At 39.0% G+C, this 12,423-nt stretch overlaps 1 pseudogene; it reads right to left on the minus strand.

Annotated features, from left to right (window-relative positions):
* Window positions 1–1,847: 1,847 nt before the first annotated feature.
* The window catches only part of LOC137997737 (ATP-binding cassette sub-family C member 4-like), a 22,954-nt pseudogene continuing 12,378 nt past the window's right edge, over window positions 1,848–12,423 (minus strand).

Consider the following 12,423-nt stretch of genomic DNA (forward strand, 5'->3'; position numbering starts at 1 on the left):
CACGCATGCGCATTATCAATGGCAAATTCAATTTTATTTGCATTGTGATTGGTTGAAAACCTTCGAGACAGTCTTAGAACGCGGGAAGAAAAGATGTCGACGCTGTCGCTAGTTGTAGGTTTTATTGCATTCACTTTCAATGCTATCTATGCACTTGTGGTACAAATACCGAAAGAAGATGGACAAAAGCTAGAAAGACCTCGGCAATTCCTTCTACTTGGGAAAGTCCTTTATCTCGGATGAAACGAAACATGCTTAGATCGGCTGTTTTAGAATGATGCGGTGTGCTCAGACTTGTCAAAGAATTGCGCGAAGTTGGAAAAATTTTGCCTTATTTGCAACGCGTATGGTCATGATTGAATGTGCAAATCACAATATTGAATAATGTTACGTATTAAAGTAACTGTAACCGGCATTAAAATTTTCCGCTGTGGTTTTTTCACGTGGATACCCGCGCTTGAAGTGAATGCAAAACAAATTTGCCAGGTTGACGGGATTTGCTTATGGCGCGTCAGTGGTAAATGAGCTGGTAAACCGTTCAAAGGATGTCACAGCTTAAAATTTATCAATGAATGGAGTTAAGGTAAGTAACAGAAAAACATGACAGAAGAATTTCGTTTGTTCTCTCTTTGACGCGAATACATCCTATCCGGACGAAAGAGTCATTTTGCAAAATGTCAATCGGTTTACAGCTTTTTCTGTTTAAACCGAACTCGGTCATTAAGAGTACAGGACTTTTGTCTCCGACGTTCGTCCACGAAAAGCCGTCAACAGGTGATATTTTGTGAGCCAAAGATAAGGTCTGACTAGAGATACTCCCGGTAAAAGTGGCACAGCGAATACTGAACCCCGACGTTTCGACTTCTTCGTTTACCAAAGTGCTTTTCTTTGTCGACGAAACAGTGCTTGTTTTTTCCACCATCAAGTGTTATTTTCTCTGGACTAAGACATCAAAAGTCTCTGTACTGTTAATGTGTGATTTTCATACCGTCTGGACATTTTTTTGTCTTTTCTCCTCTTGAAATGTGAACTACAACCGTGTATATTTGACGCGCAACTGAAATTTTCTTACCCCAAATCAGACAATGGCGTCAGTGTTCACGTTACTTTCGGTCAAATCTCAGCAAATATGTCTTTGTCCAGCGATCGCCATTAGTATGGAACGCACATATTTGTGAAGAATCGAACTGCTTTGAAAGTTTTCCTTCAAAAGTGGCAGGGCGCACGAAAATGCCCTGTGAAAGTAAACCTAAATTTCATCGAAACTTGGCACTTTGTGATGCGTTGATTCAACTCTGGGTCAAATTCTTGAGATGCAATGCATTCTTAAATGCAATGTACTGCAAATAAGACTCTTGCTTTTATTGCAATAAATATTAGTCCCAGCTATTAAAAATTATACTTAATTACATAAAAAATGTTTAGTTAGTGTAGTAATATTTACAAATAAAAATGCCTGCTTACCACAACTTTGCACTGCACTTTTCGATTTGATAAATTTCTTACTTTAAATTTGAGGGAAACTGTAGTAATTGAAATTTTAAAGATATTTACAAACTGTATAGTAAAATTTACATGATTACATTATTGTGAAATATAATAATTTTGTTCATGATGATTTACATGATAAGTAATTATACATTATATTTGTAAATAATGCATATTTTTAAATTTTCATTCCCTTGTGTGGCTGCCTTGCATGGGTGTGTGTGTCACTATTTGCACCTTCCTGCTTTTGGAATCCCATTTAATAAATAATACAAATATAACAATTCCTTAAACTTTGTACAGTGAATTATTTTACCTTTGTCAGCACATTCAAGTTTTATGTGACATGTGACTGTGTGCAAGGAATGGCAGCAAAAATAAACAAAAACCAGGTCAATTAAATTTTTTGACACACAAAACAGCCATAATATTCAGGTATACCTTCTCTTCAATTTCTTCTGCAAGTTTTTTGCAGTTACTATAAGTTGCCATACACCAAGAATGAAGTAAAAAATAAATTTAATGAACACAAAATGGTGTGTGATGTTCCATCATCATAAATCAATGTATATTAATTACTTAACACTGTTGGAATCAATATTAAATTTTATTGGGACATATTAGTTATTAAATACTGGCTCAATTACTGATACGGTAATATTATTGACGTACTATATTTAATAATATTATAATATAAATCCCTTTCACCCCTAAACCGGCCAAAACCGGCCATACTTGGGGAATCCCCACGGGTCAATGGGTTAATTAATAGACTAAAAACATTTAAGATCAATGGCTGCACATTTTGTACACTTTCATCCTGATTTAGATAAATTTACTTTATTCTCTGCAGTGAGATAGTAACTTACCACAAAAGTGAGCAATGAATATGAATGAGCATGAACTGCCCACATCGAAATTAATGAGTAGTTAATATTGTATCAGGGTTCTACCACAAAGTCTCCTTTGCCTTTAATTGTCCTTTTAATTTTAAACATTGCACAGAAGACAAGACCTACTTTATGTATTTCCAGACATACCAATTTTAATTGTACATTTAATGTGGGTGTAATTTTACATCTTCAAATGGTCAAGTGAAATTTTTACCTCCCCAAAGAGAACTCATTCAGAAAATTTCATTTCAGTACAACCTACAAGTCTGATGGCAGTGACCACATCATTCGTCACTATTGTATAGATTTCTTAAGAACATCAACATCACTTTTGAATAATTCGCTGGTAGCATAAATGATGAAAACAATGAATAATTACTATGGCTAGACTTAATGGAGTTACCATAGATCAAGGACAGAATTATCCAATAAAGTAATAAACTGGAACTTCATTATTGACTCATTTTAGCATATATTATCAAACATGCCTTCATGATCAGTTGATGTATCTAAGAATAATGTTTTGGTTCCGTTAAATGGAAGTTCTTGAAATTTTTAAGGTAGTGTATCTTGAGAGTGTTTGCACATGAGATAAATGCAGTGAACCAGGTTGGCCTCAGACACATACACAAAATAGCGGCTGGTATTAAATTTCTGTCGACGTATCTGTTGAGATAAGATGTTCTTTCAAAGGACTGAGGACATCTCATAACTCTAAACGATCAATGAAAGAAAGTGAATGAAGTGACATACTTCCTTCCAGCGCTGCATTCAAGTTGGATATATCGAAGCCTGCGAGCTCGAGGGATGTATTTCGCAACAACGTTAGATAGTACTCCCTTCCCAACAAAGGAATCTGGCCTTTGCTCGGGTCTTTTCGCACTTTGAGCATTTGTTGTTCACTTAAATGGAGAAGTAAAGCTAAAAAGTATAAAAGGTGACCCGAAGCAACTTCAGAGGCGTTGCTTCCCCGAGCAGACTAAAAGGGCTGCTTACAAGAAGCGTAACGAAAGAAAAATTCCCACCGACTAAAATGCCCCTTGCAGAATCTTTCCCTGTCACGTAAACTTTAAATGACCACCTTCAACTGGCAGAAGCTATACAGAACGATCGAAGAAGCACAGGTTGAAATCACCGCTTCGAAAGCCATCTTTGTTTATATTACAGCGCGCGGTTGGAAAACTGGATACTACAATTTTCAACAGCCAATCAGACAAAAGTCTCCTTTGTTAAGTGCCAGTGGATAGCTACTAAAACGTGATAGTACACGTTGACCCATTTACTGTTTGTTAAATGTTTGATGACCGGAATGATATGTGGCTCGCGTGGAAAGCTTTGTATCACATAGATACTGATGAAAAAATCCTATCTTCAACGCGCGTTATGAAAATTTAATTTTTACCTTTCACATGTGAGGATTAGCTATCGTCATGGTAACTAACACGATTAGCCGATAAAAAGCGAGCGTTGGAACTTCAGCCAACTAACAAATCATTAAGAAAGTGCGCTTTCCTCTATCTAAATTATGCATGCACCTCGAAGGCGACGGAACTTGAAATGATTCTGCAAATGACTCCTCAGAGAACGTGCTGGTTTGTGCCATTCACTTTGTAAAATTTTTAAATTATCAACAGTCACTGGAATCTTCTCAGATCAGAACTGCTCCGAAGTAATTCCTTTATACAAACTGGGCAAAAGAGCTGACATGAATAATTATCGTCCAACTTCTGTCATTCCCGTTGTGGCAAAAGCATTTAAAGGGATAATCTATGATCATCTGTACGCATACATCTCCCGAAAATAACATGCTTCCCTACATCACTCTGGTTTTCGATCTATTCATTCTACGGCCACAGCGTTTCTTGAGGCCACTGACAGTTGGGTTTATAATATCGATAAAGCAGGAAATGTAGATTCTGTCGTGTTTGTAGACCTTACATACAACTGATCATGATATTCTCGCAATATTTATTTAGGAACAATTTGATATACAGGAACTGATTCGTTACGTATGATCGTCGTTGTTAGGCCTTCCCTCCTTGTTTCTGGCTTCTGATCATTTCAGCAAACAGTCCTCCTTTTCTTATCAACGTTTCAGGTTTGTCGAACTCCACCACTCGTCCACCGTCAAGCACCAGCACCCTGTCATAGTCCATGATGGTGTTCAGCCGATGAGCAATGGTCAGCACCGTCGAATCCTTAAATTTGGCACGAATGACTTCTTGGATCAGGCGATCAGTCTTGAAATCCACATTAGCGGTGGGTTCATCCATGATGATGATCTTGCTCTTCTGCACCAGCGCACGAGCCAAGCACACCAGCTGCCTCTCACCAACGCTCAAGTTTGTTCCAGATTCTTTCAATTTGAATTCGAGCTGTCCTGGGAGATCCTCAACAAGCGTCTTCAACTGCACTTCCTCCAGAGCGGTCCAAAGGTCTTGATCCGAATATTCTGAGAATGGATCTATGTTCCTTTTTAAGGTACCTCCAAAAAGTACCGGATCCTGGGTTATAGCAGCCATGGCCCTTCGAGCCTCTTGGAGATTGATAGATCCAATATCTACGCCATCGATTAAGACCTAAAACGTAAGCCAACAAACTAAGGTTTTTAAAATAAATTATCCTCCTGAAGCTATGAAGCCCAGCACACTTTCACGCCGCAATTGAATATTTACTAGATGTTATATGATAAGCTCAATAATGCACGTATTGTGATTCGTTCTCACCTATGATCTATTAGCGGACGGATGCATAGCTGAGGTCTTCATCAATAAATTGTTATATATATCAAATAGAAAAAAAAAACATTTATTACGCCACTCCGGAGTTGTCTGGCTCAGTCAGCGGTCTGTCTTGCACGTGGGCGCCCTACTTAGCATTGTCAGTTCCGCGTGCTTTCTAGCTCGTTTGGTTCTCTTTAAACCATCATACATAGATGTTTCCGGTAAAATACGTTTTCAGGTTGAATCCGTTTTAACTGGTGATCCTCATTTTACCCTCAATAGGTTGAATACGCACTCAGATGGATGAAGAAACTTTTTTGGAGCTTAAATTAAGCCTAGAGAAAAATTAGGGTCAGGTTAGGATTAGTTTTGTTTATTATACATAGATATTGATTGACCAGTCATAGGAAAGTAAATAATGTAAAGAACTGTGTTGGGTTGAGCGTGTTCGTCGTTGTAGTGTTTTGGTGAAGACACACTACTACAGATCTGGAAGGTGCGAGTTCGAGTACCGGTTTACAAGTGCATAGTACAGATCTTTGTTACGTTACTATGTTATAATGTTGAGACTGAATTAATAAGTGTACGAACACAGACACCGATAAGATGATACAAAACATTAAGGAGATGTGTTGAGATGCGTAAGACAGAGCTTCATGGGGGAAAGTATAAGTATCCTTTTTAGAGGGGGTTTTAAGCTAGGTTGAATGCATAATTCATCCTGGGTAAAATGCTGATCAATCAGGGGCACCCAACGAGAATATAATTCTAAACCACTTAAACCTAGTTTTGTTAAACATATTTTAGTATTTAAACGGTAGATATAGGCATATTATTATCCCCTAAAAATTTTTCATCTGTTCGGATTTCGTAGCTGAAAGTCTAGTGATCCGAAAATTATAGGGATCAAAACTTACCTTTTCGAAAATTTCAGCCAGCAAAAAGGCTCCCGAAAATTGTAGGTGACCTTTTTAGGGTAAAAATCCGTTAAAAGTGGGCAATTATACCACTTTTTAGATGTTTGAAAAACCTAGGACAGGCAGGCAAGCAAGAAATTTTACAACAAATGTTCCGAAAATTCTAGATCTCAAATCGTCTTCCGAACAGATATTTTCCGAAAATTGACGTTGGGTGCCCCTGATCAATGCGGGGCACTTTTAAGAATAAGCGCAGAAATCGCTTCAATTAAACGTTTTCCTGACATTTTCATAATATTTCCCCTCATTATAGCTACCCTGATAGATAGTCTTTATTTTAAACCATTTTAGCAAGTGTCTCAAGATTTTTGTTCAGGATTGTAGGTTAAAACGAATTCAACCTGCAACATAGACACAGCTTACTCTTTATTGGCGTTACATATATCAAATAGATTACATGTTGCCTTGGGTCAGTAATAGATTAACAGAAGACGTCAAAATGTGCTAAGAACAACAGTGACACACGACATGCACGAGGCGGCAATTTTTTTTTGTTCGTTCTTACGACATTTTGACGTTATCTGTGCAGTGATCTATTACAAAATAGACACACGGCAGTATGGAATCTATTTAGATGATAGCGGGTTCTAAATTTGCTATGAAGCTGTTTGAGAGACTTATGTATCTGACAGAGTCTTTATGTTAGTGTGATCTTTAAACAGCGTGTCATTTACTAGCCTGGTTTGGATACTCTCTGCAATCAATGTTATTGACATTTTGCTGTCCTAGCTTAACGAATTAGGAAATTACAACAATAATGCGCCCAAAATAGAAGGAGTTGTAGAAGGAGTTACTTCTCCGTAAGCTGTTTTAGAACCATCAAATATCACTCGTCTTGATCATCAACGTACCTTTCCCTAGCTTAACGAATTAGGAAATTACAACAATAATGCGCCCAAAATAGAAAGAGTTGTAGAAGGAGTTACTTCTCCGTAAGCTGTTTTAGAACCATCAAATATCACTCGTCTTGATCATCAACGTACCTTTCCCAAGGGATCTGGCATGCGAAATAAAGCCGATACCAGAGATGACTTTCCAGCACCTGTGCGACCCACAACTCCCACCTTCTCCTTAGAAGAGACACGAACGTTGACATCGTTTAAGACGCGAGGTCCTCCTTCAAAGTAAACCAGAGAAAGATCTTCTAGGGTTAGGCTTCCTTCACTGGGCCAGGACTCTGGGGGACGGTCCTCAGCGCTGTAGCCGGGCTCCGAATTGATCTTAGTATACGATATTACTCGTTCGACTGACGTCATGAAGTTTTCCACCTCTGATGCTGATCGCACACCATACTGAATCACATCCAGTGTTTGCAGTGCGTATGTCAGAGCGAGTCCAGCCAAGGCTAAGAAAAAGAACAAAAGGGAACTGCTGATTAAATGGAATTGTGAACGAAAAGAGAAAACAGCTACCAACATCGATTTATGAAGAACGACTGTGGACAAATAAGGGGCAGAAAATGTTTGCCTTTTTGCTGTTGTTTCCAGTTTTTCTCAGTTTGGTTTCTTTATAGTTGTACCTCAGACTATACCATGCAGCCGCCTCAAACTGATCTCAGATGCAGTCATTGTGAGAGACGAGAGGCATGCAGCATGCTGGAAATTAGGGAATCGGCAGTGAAGTAATTCTAAGTTCCCCAGAAAGCATCCCAGAAACCATACATTAGAGCACACATTAGAGACTATTTTAGGTACAGGGATGGTGCAGTGGCAAGAGCACTCGCTTCCCACCAATCTGGCCCGGGTTCGATTCCCAGACTAGGCGTCATATGTGGGTTGAGTTTGTTGGTTCTCTTCTCTGCACAGAGAGTTTTTTTCTCCGGGTACTCCGGTTTTCCCCTCTATTCAAAAACCAACATTTGACTTGATTTGCGTTAATTGTTGATTTCAATTAACAGTACTAGTTTCCCCAATTAGTGCTCCAGCGTTAGAATGCCATCTTTCCTTCCTTTATCTCTTATTTATTTGGAGATTCCCCAGCACTTTCAAGTAACTTCAAAATTACTTTTTTTATAATTTCCAGCTCAACTTGTAAGAGCACACTAACGTCAGAACCCTGTCTTGTTTTCTCTGGTTGTACTGTGTCAGCAGATAAAGCAATGGGCAATTTCTGGCGTTAATGGCAAACGAATAAAATGACACTTACGGAAAGAAAATAAAGAGATTTTTTCAGGTAAAATGGCCCTATAAATTTCTAAATTAAAAGGATTCTTGTCAATTTGGTTTCGGAGTAACTTACTGACCAGTATTTTCCAAAACCGAAATGGCAGCCACTGCAACAATGGTGACAAACAAACTAGATAGCAGATCAAGGCGCACAGTCAACCAACGATTAGAAGACACTAACATGAAAAAAGCTTGTGTGTTCTCGTCCTGATACCTAGAGAGAGAATTACAAATTTCGGAAGATAGAAAACAGGGCAGTGCCGGAGAAATCAATATGGCCGATGCGATTTTCAAAGGCAGGAAGGCCAAACGCTTTAACACATGTGGGGCGCTGTAATTCCTCGAAAGTTGGGTTAGGGTCAGGGTTACGGTTAGGGCTCTATCTGGGGTACTCCTTGTTTGTAGTAATGTAATGTATTTCGTTGCCTGTACACTCTAAAATGAAACAAACGGTTTAATGAAGACTAACCTTTTTAGTCTGTCCACAAACGTCTTGCTCATGTTTGAAGTGTGCACTATTTCCAGACCATGTACTGTTTCCGTGATGTGTGAGTATACAGGACTGCATTTGATCGCTTTAATTCTCTTCAGCTCTCTGGAGGACCTCAGATAATAACGGGTGACGTAAACAAATATTCCAATCATTGGAAGAAGGGCCAAGAAGAGCCAGTAGTTTGTTGCAACAGGAACCAAAATACCGCTGAGGGAGAAGAGGCAGTATATAAGAGCTTGAAGAAATAACGGTGGCAAGACGTCATCCACACAACCGATATCTTTGGAAAACCGATTCAGGATACGCCCAGCTGGGGTCGAATCAAAAAACTTTACAGGAGCCTTGATAGTCGCCACAGTCATTTTACTGTGAAGGTTTTCAGCCGCTTTGAGGAGGAGGTAGTAAAAGGAGAAAGATGACATTGTCATGACAACAAGGGCCATTGCCACTAATCTACCATGAATGACATGAGTGTTCGTCGATTTCTGTTGGTCATGTGACATCTGGGCCATTCTGGACAACCACCAATTTGGACCTAAGAGGCAAACTAGAACAGTGTTCATATTATTAGTACAATTGGAAATAAATCAATGAAAGAAGTGTTAATAGCGAGAATTTATATTTCGCAAGGCACCTCTGTGGTCTTTCATTGCAATTTGAGAGATTGTGCACAGTCATGTAGATTTGTGAACGTTCTATCTACTCCGAAATCGTTGAGACAGTTATATTCCACCATCCACGCAAAAGATGCTGGGAACCCTTTGAGATTAGCTCAACTTTACCATACGTGAATATATTTTCTCAAAACAAGACCTTGCTTACCTTAAATCATATAGCGAACTATTATCTTCAATCATATCTTTACGACAGCAATCACTGTGTCGATAATAATTTCTAGTGTAGTTTAAAATATTTTTGCGACATTCGTTCCTTTCCTATATACCGTATGACCTCCCCCTCCCCCGCCCCCCCCCTTTCCTCCACGAAAAAAAAAAAAAACCAGCACAACAAGAAACAAAAAAAGTCAATTTCTGTTCGCTATGCTAGTTGCTCACGATTGTCCATGCCATAAATTCTTTGTACCTAATACCCTCTTTTTGTTGTAAAAACATTTTTTTTAAAACAACGTTCAGGCTAAGATTAATCATAATCTTACGAACATGCTAAGAACATACCCAAGCTGAGAACCCGTTACGAATCAAGGAAAAAGAAATGTAAAACTAAGGGCAATTAACTCAATTACTAAGGGACTTTAATTTCTTAACATTTAAGAACGTGGTTTTCTTATTGCGTGATACACTGAAGAACAACTTAGTCTACCACACGACTTAAAAACAAAAAAAGGGGGGGGGGGGGGGTGATGTCACGCTATTTTAGTCAAAAAACGTCTTTGCATGATAAAGGCCAAAACCTAATGCCGTAGTATTGATGCATTGAGGTTCACTGCGAAGCTAGGATGGAAATGGATTGAAACTTGAAAAATTGGCCCGTTTTTACTAGTTTGGAGACGGTGTCTTCAGAAAGTCGCCTATAATTTAATGCAACTAATTCTCTGTGCCATAAGTGCATTCCATATTTCGTCAGTGGGTTGTCAGATATGTTCTACATGTGAGCTAAATTACTGATTACTGGGTTGCCTATGGCAAACCCAGTCAAGGTCTGCGTTTAGTTTGTTTGTTTTCTTTTTTTTCTTTCTTTTAGTTTTTTTTTTCCGTGTCGGCAAAAGTCTTGCCTGTCACTCCCCCAGTAAGTGGTGTCTTTGTGCATAGAGCCTTCTGCGCGTATTTTCTTAGGATCGAGAGGGTAGTGGAACTGAGTAGATTTCTCTGTGGACACAGTAGCATCATTAACTTAGCCTGCAATGGCGTCGAAAGTCATGTAACGCGAATGGCGTTTTAGTGGATCCTTAAACAAAATATACCCTTATGGAGCTCAATAATGGAAAGTCAGCAGGAAGGGTTCACAGGCCTGTTGGAAGCGTGCTTGAGTTTCAACAAAATGAGCCCCAAAATCAGTGAAAACTTGTGACGCAGATGAATAATAAAGTAGCTGCTATTTCCAAAATGATGGAATTACCTGGTGATAAATAACGTCGTACGCGTCTTGGAGAGTAAATTTTGACTTTGCATAAACAAGAGTTGGGCGATTGTGATCTTTGTTTTGACTTCGCTCATTTCATTTCAAACTTTATAACACTTGACGGAAAAAGAAACTTACAAAAACCCGGTATCTTGCCATCATTTGACACAGATGCTTCACTGTTTGGCGAGTAAACATGCCAGGGTAACTTAATCACGGCGCCTGCTGAATTCCGGCCATGTCCCTTTCGATTTTGCAATTTACTTAAACGTAGCAAAGATCTCCCAAAATGTTTGTCGCTGATTGCAACTTTTTATATTCTATATTCACGGTTCAAAATTAATGTTGTTTTCATGTCGTAAATATTACTAATATTTTATTCTCGATCGACTGTCCCGGAAACTTCCTTCTGCTCTTTCTAAAAACTGTGTATCAATAGTTATTTGCTTCTTCATCAATATTTGTTTTGCATAAAGCAAGCTAACAAAATCTGTACCTTGCTGAGTTCGCATTTGTTAGCGTTAATAGTATTTTCGGTCAGATGCTTCTGTTTTTTATGAGGGGTTTATTGTTTTGGTCTCCCATCCTAACACTAACCCCGCGGAACAGCTAGGGCTTGACTTCAGTGAAATTTAGTATTACAAAGCTGTCAGATGCTCAGAGGGCACACTTGTGGTGAAACGAAGTTGTGAGGGAACTTGAAAATTATCAACATGTCAGCCCAGAAAGCAATGTTTCTCGCTTCTCTTTTATAAGTTATTCTTCAGAGACTGGAATGCTGTATTTCAATACTACACAATTCAGTGCCTTCTGATTTTCTGTAGCATGTACCACAGGCAACCCAGTGTATGTATACTTCACGGAAGCATCTGGTTTAGATTTGTACTTAGTTTCGACCTGAAAATTGCAAATTTAGCATCACAAGCTCAAATCGCCAAAAAAAAAGTTAACAACGGCCCGCCTCCGCCCCAAAATAAGACGTTCTTATAAAAAAGAGTGTATGGGTGTTTCATCTTACTCAGGGCTCATAACATAGCATGTGTCACTAAAATAAGAACACACTGCAGTATTTTCAAGTTATAGTGAGAAATTTACCTTGTGCAAACAATTGGGCAACTGCAAGAAGTATTATCCCGGAAACAGGCAGTCCTTTCTTAAAATAGTTCCAGTACAGTCTAAAGGTCACAGTTCCTGCACTCTTAGTTTCGTCGTCTTCCTTTAAATCAAGGACTGGTCGTTCCTCAGGATCAGTCACTAACAAATTATTCATGTTTGAAACTGCTGCGGAACAAGTAGTCTGCAGAATCGTTTCGTCTTTGACATTACCGAAACCAACGTCTTTATTCTCCTGTTTAGGTGGATCCAAATCATGACCGTTTGACTCTCCTCTTACAAACGAGTCCGAAGGTTCATTCATTAGCTTCTCGTTCATCCCTTTATCATAAAATTCGTCGGCGTTAACACCAGGACCATTCTCAAAGGGCTCAGGCAGTTCTTGGTGAAAATTTTCCTTCCCTTGCGGATCAGGTCCGAATGCTCTGTTATCTTCTCCTGCTAATATCTTACCTTCTGGTAATCCTTTCGAGCCTGAGACAATCGAGATGG

Source organism: Montipora foliosa, chromosome 3 (genome assembly GCF_036669935.1).
Source record: "Montipora foliosa isolate CH-2021 chromosome 3, ASM3666993v2, whole genome shotgun sequence".
In the NCBI taxonomy this organism is placed as follows: Eukaryota; Metazoa; Cnidaria; class Anthozoa; order Scleractinia; family Acroporidae; genus Montipora; species Montipora foliosa.